Raw genomic sequence first — 7,500 nt, 5'->3', positions numbered from 1 at the left:
CCCAAAATAAAAACCTCATAGGGTTTTTCCTCCAAAACGTCAATGAAGACCGATCTGCGAGCGAGGCCGACGGGGACTTCCAGGAGGCCGGCATGACGTGCCACTACATACCGGTCACACCATGGAAGTCCTTCTCGGGTTGGAACAGGTGCAGCTCCCGCTAGAACGTGCAGCACGTCCTCCTTCAAGGTACTCGGGTTGGAGTCGCCAAGCTGGCCGAGCTCCTGCAACTGCTGGTCGGCCTGGGACTTCAGAAAGAATGCACCAAAGTTCTTTCATGGAAAGTCAGGTGCAGCGGACCGACCAGCGAACGAGGCCGACGGGGACTTCCAGGAGGCCAGCATGACGTGCCACTACATACCGGTCACACCATGGAAGTCCTTCTCGGGTTGGAACAGGTGCAGCTCCCGCTAGAACGTGCAGCACGTCCTCCTTCACGGTACTCGGTTGGAGTCGCCAACGTGGCCGAGCTCCTGCAACTGCTGGTCGGCCTGGGACTCCAGAAAGAATGCACCAAAGTTCTTTCGTGGAAGTTCAGGTGCAGCGGACCGACCAGGGAGCAAGGCCGATGGGGACTTCCAGGAGGCCGGCATGAGGGGGCCGGTGCCTACCCCTCACTCCCTGGAAGTCCTTCTCGGCCACAAACGGTTAGGACTTCCCGCTAGGAAGAACCGTTAGGACTTGGAACGCGGAGCAGAAATGCCCTCTCACAGGATTTCAGGTGAAGGAGATATTCACACCCCTAAAAGTGTCACCACCTCAAATACACCGGGGTAAGGTGCCAAAGTACCCGGGCTCCTGGAACTGCTGCCCGGCTGAAGCCCAAAATAAAAACCTCATAGGGTTTTTCCTCCAAAACGTCAATGAAGACAGACCTGCGAGCGAAGCCGACGGGGACTTCCAGGAGGCCGGCATGACGTGCCACTACATACCGGTCAGACCATGGAAGTCCTTCTCGGGTTGGAACAGGTGCAGCTCCCGCTAGAACGTGCAGCACGTCCTCCTTCAAGGTACTCGGGTTGGAGTCGCCAAGCTGGCCGAGCTCCTGCAACTGCTGGTCGGCCTGGGACTTCAGAAAGAATGCACCAAAGTTCTTTCATGGAAAGTCAGGTGCAGCGGACCGACCAGCGAACGAGGCCGACGGGGACTTCCAGGAGGCCGGCATGACGTGCCACTACATACCGGTCACACCATGGAAGCCCTTCTCGGGTTGAACCAGGTATAGCTCCCGCTAGAACGTGCAGCACATCCTCCTTCACAGTACTCGGTTGAACTCACCACCGTGGCCGAGCTCCTGCAACTGCTGGTCGGCCTGGGACTCCAGAAAGAATGTACCAAAGTTCTTTCGTGAAAGTTCAGGTGCAGCGGACCGACCAACGAGCAAGGCCGATGGGGACTTCCAGGAGGCCGGCATGACGTGCCACTACATACCGGTCACTCCCTGGAAGTCCTTCTCGGCCACGAACGGTTAGGACTTCCCGCTAGGAAGAACCGTTAGGACTTGGAACGCGGAGCAGAAATGCCCTCTCACAGGATTTCAGGTGAAGGAGATATTCACACCCCTAAAAGTGTCACCACCTCAAATACACCGGGGTAAGGTGCCAAAGTACCCGGGCTCCTGGAACTGCTGCCCGGCTGAAGCCCAAAATAAAAACCTCATAGGGTTTTTCCTCCAAAACGTCAATGAAGACAGACCTGCGAGCGAGGCCGACGGGGACTTCCAGGAGGCCGGCATGACGTGCCACTACATACCGGTCACACCATGGAAGTCCTTCTCGGGTTGAACCAGGTACAGCTCCCGCTAGAACGTGTAGCACGTCCTCCTTCACAGTACTCGGTTGGACTCAACACCGTGGCCGAGCTCCTGCAACTGCTGGTCGGCCTGGGACTTCAGAAAGAATGCACCACAGTTCTTTCATGGAAAGTCAGGTGCAGCGGACCGACCAGCGAACGAGGCCGACGGGGACTTCCAGGAGGCCGGCATGACGTGCCACTACATACCGGTCACACCATGGAAGTCCTTCTCGGGTTGAACCAGGTATAGCTCCCGCTAGAACGTGCAGCACGTCCTCCTTCACAGTACTCGGTTGAACTCACCACCGTGGCCGAGCTCCTGCAACTGCTGGTCGGCCTGGGACTCCAGAAAGAATGTACCAAAGTTCTTTCGTGGAAGTTCAGGTGCAGCGGACCGACCAGGGAGCAAGGCCGATGGGGACTTCCAGGAGGCCGGCATGACGTGCCACTACATACCGGTCACTCCCTGGAAGTCCTTCTCGGCCACGAACGGTTAGGACTTCCCGCTAGGAAGAACCGTTAGGACTTGGAACGCGGAGCAGAAATGCCCTCTCACAGGATTTCAGGTGAAGGAGATATTCACACCCCTAAAAAGTGTCACCACCTCAAATACACCGGGGTAAGGTGCCAAAGTACCCGGGCTCCTGGAACTGCTGCCCGGCTGAAGCCCAAAATAAAAACCTCATAGGGTTTTTCCTCCAAAACGTCAATGAAGACAGACCTGCGAGCGAGGCCGACGGGGACTTCCAGGAGGCCGGCATGACGTGCCACTACATACCGGTCACACCATGGAAGTCCTTCTCGGGTTGAACCAGGTACAGCTCCCGCTAGAACGTGTAGCACGTCCTCCTTCACAGTACTCGGTTGGACTCAACACCGTGGCCGAGCTCCTGCAACTGCTGGTCGGCCTGGGACTTCAGAAAGAATGCACCACAGTTCTTTCATGGAAAGTCAGGGCAGCGGACCGACCAGCGAACGAGGCCGACGGGGACTTCCAGGAGGCCGGCATGACGTGCCACTACATACCGGTCACACCATGGAAGTCCTTCTCGGGTTGAACCAGGTACAGCTCCCGCTAGAACGTGTAGCACGTCCTCCTTCACAGTACTCGGTTGGACTCAACACCGTGGCCGAGCTCCTGCAACTGCTGGTCGGCCTGGGACTTCAGAAAGAATGCACCACAGTTCTTTCATGGAAAGTCAGGTGCAGCGGACCGACCAGCGAACGAGGCCGACGGGGACTTCCAGGAGGCCGGCATGACGTGCCACTACATACCGGTCACACCATGGAAGTCCTTCTCGGGTTGAACCAGGTATAGCTCCCGCTAGAACGTGCAGCACGTCCTCCTTCACAGTACTCGGTTGAACTCACCACCGTGGCCGAGCTCCTGCAACTGCTGGTCGGCCTGGGACTCCAGAAAGAATGTACCAAAGTTCTTTCGTGGAAGTTCAGGTGCAGCGGACCGACCAGGGAGCAAGGCCGATGGGGACTTCCAGGAGGCCGGCATGACGTGCCACTACATACCGGTCACTCCCTGGAAGTCCTTCTCGGCCACGAACGGTTAGGACTTCCCGCTAGGAAGAACCGTTAGGACTTGGAACGCGGAGCAGAAATGCCCTCTCACAGGATTTCAGGTGAAGGAGATATTCACACCCCTAAAAAGTGTCACCACCTCAAATACACCGGGGTAAGGTGCCAAAGTACCCGGGCTCCTGGAACTGCTGCCCGGCTGAAGCCCAAAATAAAAACCTCATAGGGTTTTTCCTCCAAAACGTCAATGAAGACAGACCTGCGAGCGAGGCCGACGGGGACTTCCAGGAGGCCGGCATGACGTGCCACTACATACCGGTCACACCATGGAAGTCCTTCTCGGGTTGAACCAGGTACAGCTCCCGCTAGAACGTGTAGCACGTCCTCCTTCACAGTACTCGGTTGGACTCAACACCGTGGCCGAGCTCCTGCAACTGCTGGTCGGCCTGGGACTTCAGAAAGAATGCACCACAGTTCTTTCATGGAAAGTCAGGTGCAGCGGACCGACCAGCGAACGAGGCCGACGGGGACTTCCAGGAGGCCGGCATGACGTGCCACTACATACCGGTCACACCATGGAAGTCCTTCTCGGGTTGAACCAGGTACAGCTCCCGCTAGAACGTGTAGCACGTCCTCCTTCACAGTACTCGGTTGGACTCAACACCGTGGCCGAGCTCCTGCAACTGCTGGTCGGCCTGGGACTTCAGAAAGAATGCACCACAGTTCTTTCATGGAAAGTCAGGTGCAGCGGACCGACCAGCGAACGAGGCCGACGGGGACTTCCAGGAGGCCGGCATGACGTGCCACTACATACCGGTCACACCATGGAAGTCCTTCTCGGGTTGAACCAGGTATAGCTTCCCGCTAGAACGTGCAGCACGTCCTCCTTCACAGTACTCGGTTGAACTCACCACCGTGGCCGAGCTCCTGCAACTGCTGGTCGGCCTGGGACTCCAGAAAGAATGTACCAAAGTTCTTTCGTGGAAGTTCAGGTGCAGCGGACCGACCAGGGAGCAAGGCCGATGGGGACTTCCAGGAGGCCGGCATGACGTGCCACTACATACCGGTCACTCCCTGGAAGTCCTTCTCGGCCACGAACGGTTAGGACTTCCCGCTAGGAAGAACCGTTAGGACTTGGAACGCGGAGCAGAAATGCCCTCTCACAGGATTTCAGGTGAAGGAGATATTCACACCCCTAAAAGTGTCACCACCTCAAATACACCGGGGTAAGGTGCCAAAGTACCCGGGCTCCTGGAACTGCTGCCCGGCTGAAGCCCAAAATAAAAACCTCATAGGGTTTTTCCTCCAAAACGTCAATGAAGACAGACCTGCGAGCGAGGCCGACGGGGACTTCCAGGAGGCCGGCATGACGTGCCACTACATACCGGTCACACCATGGAAGTCATTCTCGGGTTGAACCAGGTACAGCTCCCGCTAGAACGTGTAGCACGTCCTCCTTCACAGTACTCGGTTGGACTCACCACCGTGGCCGAGCTCCTGCAACTGCTGGTCGGCCTGGGACTTCAGAAAGAATGCACCACAGTTCTTTCATGGAAAGTCAGGTGCAGCGGACCGACCAGCGAACGAGGCCGACGGGGACTTCCAGGAGGCCGGCATGACGTGCCACTACATACCGGTGACACCATGGAAGTCCTTCTCGGTTTGAACCAGGTGCAGCTCCTGCTAGAACGTGCAGCACGTCCTCCTTCAAGGTGTTCGGTTGGAGCCGCCAAGGTGGCCGAGCTCCTGCAACTGCTGGTCGGCCTGGGACTCCAGAAAGAATGCATCAAAGTTCTTTCGTGGAAGTTCAGGTGCAGCGGACCGACCAGCGAGCGAGGACGACGGGGACTTCCAGGAGGCCGGCATGACGTGCCACTACATACCGGTCACACCATGGAAGTCCTTCTCGGGTTGGACCAGGTGCAGCTCCCGCAAGAACGTGCAGCACGTCCTCCTTCACGGTACTCGGTTGGAGTCACAGAGCTGGCCGAGCTCCTGCAACTGCTGGTCGGCCTGGGACTCCAGAAAGAATGCACCAAACTTCTTTCATGGAAGTTAAGGTGCAGCGGACCGACCAGCGAACGAGGCCGACGGGGACTTCCAGGAGGCACCGTGAGAGGGCAGGCCGGTACCTATTGCTCAAACCCTGGAAGTCACTCTCGGCCAGGAACGGTTAGGACTTCCCGCTAGGAAGAACCGTTGGGACTTGGAACTCAAAACCTAGATGCCCTCTCACAGGATTTCAGGTGAAGGAGATATTCACACCCCTAAAAGTGTCACCACCTCAAATACACCGGGGTAAGGTGCCAAAGTACCCGGGCTCATGGAACTGCTGCCCGGCTGAGGCCCAAAATAAAAACCTCATAGGGTTTTTTCTCCAAAACGTCAATGAAGACAGACCTGCGAGCGAGGCCGACGGGGACTTCCAGGAGGACGGCAGGAGGTGCCACTACCTACCGGTCACACCATGGAAGTCCTTCTCGGCTTGGAACGGGAGCAGCTCCCGTTTGTACTTCCTCGTTCACGGCTTTCGGTAGGAGTTGCCGAGGTGGCCGAGCTCCTGCAACTGCAGGTCGGCTTGGGACTTCATAAAATACCATAAAAAAAAAAAGTGTTTTTTTATTATGAAGGTAAAACTCACAGCGGGACCGAGCCGTGAGCCAGGCCGACGGGGACTTCCAGGAGGACGGCAGGAGGTGCCACTACCTACCGGTCACACCATGGAAGTCCTTCTCGGCTTGGAACGGGAGCAGCTCCCGTTTGTACTTCCTCGTTCACGGCTTTCGGTAGGAGTTGCCGAGGTGGCCTTGCTCGTGCAACTGCAGGTGGGCTTGGGGCTTCAGGAAATAACATAAAAAAAAAAAATATTTTTTTATTAAGAAGGTAAAAAAACACCGGATCCGACCAGCGAGCGAGGCCGACGGGGACATCCAGGGCAGCGGCGTGAGAGGGCGGCTTGGTGCCGCTATCGCCGTGGAAGCAGCATTCGGCCTAAGCCGGGAACGCCTCCCGCCCTCCTCTCGTCCTGGAAGTGTTGGACTTGGGAGGCGGAGCAAGTTCTCCCTCTCACAGTATTTCAGGCGTAGGAGATGTTCACACCCCTAAAAGTGTCACCTCGCCAATTACACCGGTGGGAGGTGCCAAAATGCCCGGCCTCCTGGAACTGCTGCTTGGCTGAAGGCCAAAATAAAAACCTCATAGGGTTTTTCCTCCCAAAACGTGAATGAAGACAGACACGCGAGCCAGGCCGAGGGGGAGTTCCAGGAGGTCGGCATGAGGTGGCCGCACCTACCGCTTGAGCCCTGGAAGTCCGTCGCGGACCGGAAGTGCATGTCGGGCGGGTGAACTACGGGACTCGCCGCGGGCGCTGTGGAGCTCCCACAAGGAAGCTGCCGGCATCCACAAGCTCCCACGGGGCCCCTCTATCCCCCCACGGGTGCAGAAGGCAGGCACACCGCCGCTAATAGGCGGAGCTGGCTCCCGGCCGCTGTCATGCATCACTCGCGGACCGGAAGTGCTTGTCAGCCGGGTGGACACGGCGGGACTCGCCGCGGGTGCTGTGGAGCTCGTACAGGGCTGCCCCCGGGCTGGCACAGCTTCCACAAGGCTCCTCTATCCCCCCACGGGTGCAATAGGCAGGCACACGCCGCACACGCCGCTCGTACACGGAGATGGCTCCCGGCCGCTTTCGGTAGGAGTCACCGAGGTGGCCTTGCTCGTGCAAATGCAGGGGGGGCTTGGGGCTTCGGAAAATACCATAAAAAAAAAAAGTTTTTTTATTAAGAAGGTAAAAAAAAAAACAGCGGGACCGACCCGCGAGCTAGGCCGACGGGGACTTCCAGGAGGTCGGCATGAGGTGGAGGCTCCTACCGCTCTTGCCCTGGAAGTCCGCAGAGGACCGCGGGCGCTGTGGAGCTCCCACAAGGAAGCTGCTGGCATCCAGCAGCTCCCACGGGGCCCCTCTATCCCCCCACGGGTGCAGAAGGCAGGCACACCGCCGCTGATAGGCGGAGCTGGCTCCCGGCCGCTGTCATGCATCACTCGCGGACCGGAAGTGCTTTGCAGCCGGGTGGACACGACGGGACTCGCCGCGGGCGCTGTGGAGCTCCCACAAGGAAGCTGCCGGCATCCACAAGCTCCCACGGGGCCCCTCTACCCCCCACGGGTGCAGAAGGC

Source organism: Rhinoderma darwinii, unplaced genomic scaffold (assembly GCF_050947455.1).
Source record: "Rhinoderma darwinii isolate aRhiDar2 unplaced genomic scaffold, aRhiDar2.hap1 Scaffold_1805, whole genome shotgun sequence".
Taxonomy (NCBI): domain Eukaryota; kingdom Metazoa; phylum Chordata; class Amphibia; order Anura; family Rhinodermatidae; genus Rhinoderma; species Rhinoderma darwinii.
The sequence above is the reverse complement of the archived record's forward strand: the minus strand, read 5'-3'. Positions refer to the sequence as shown.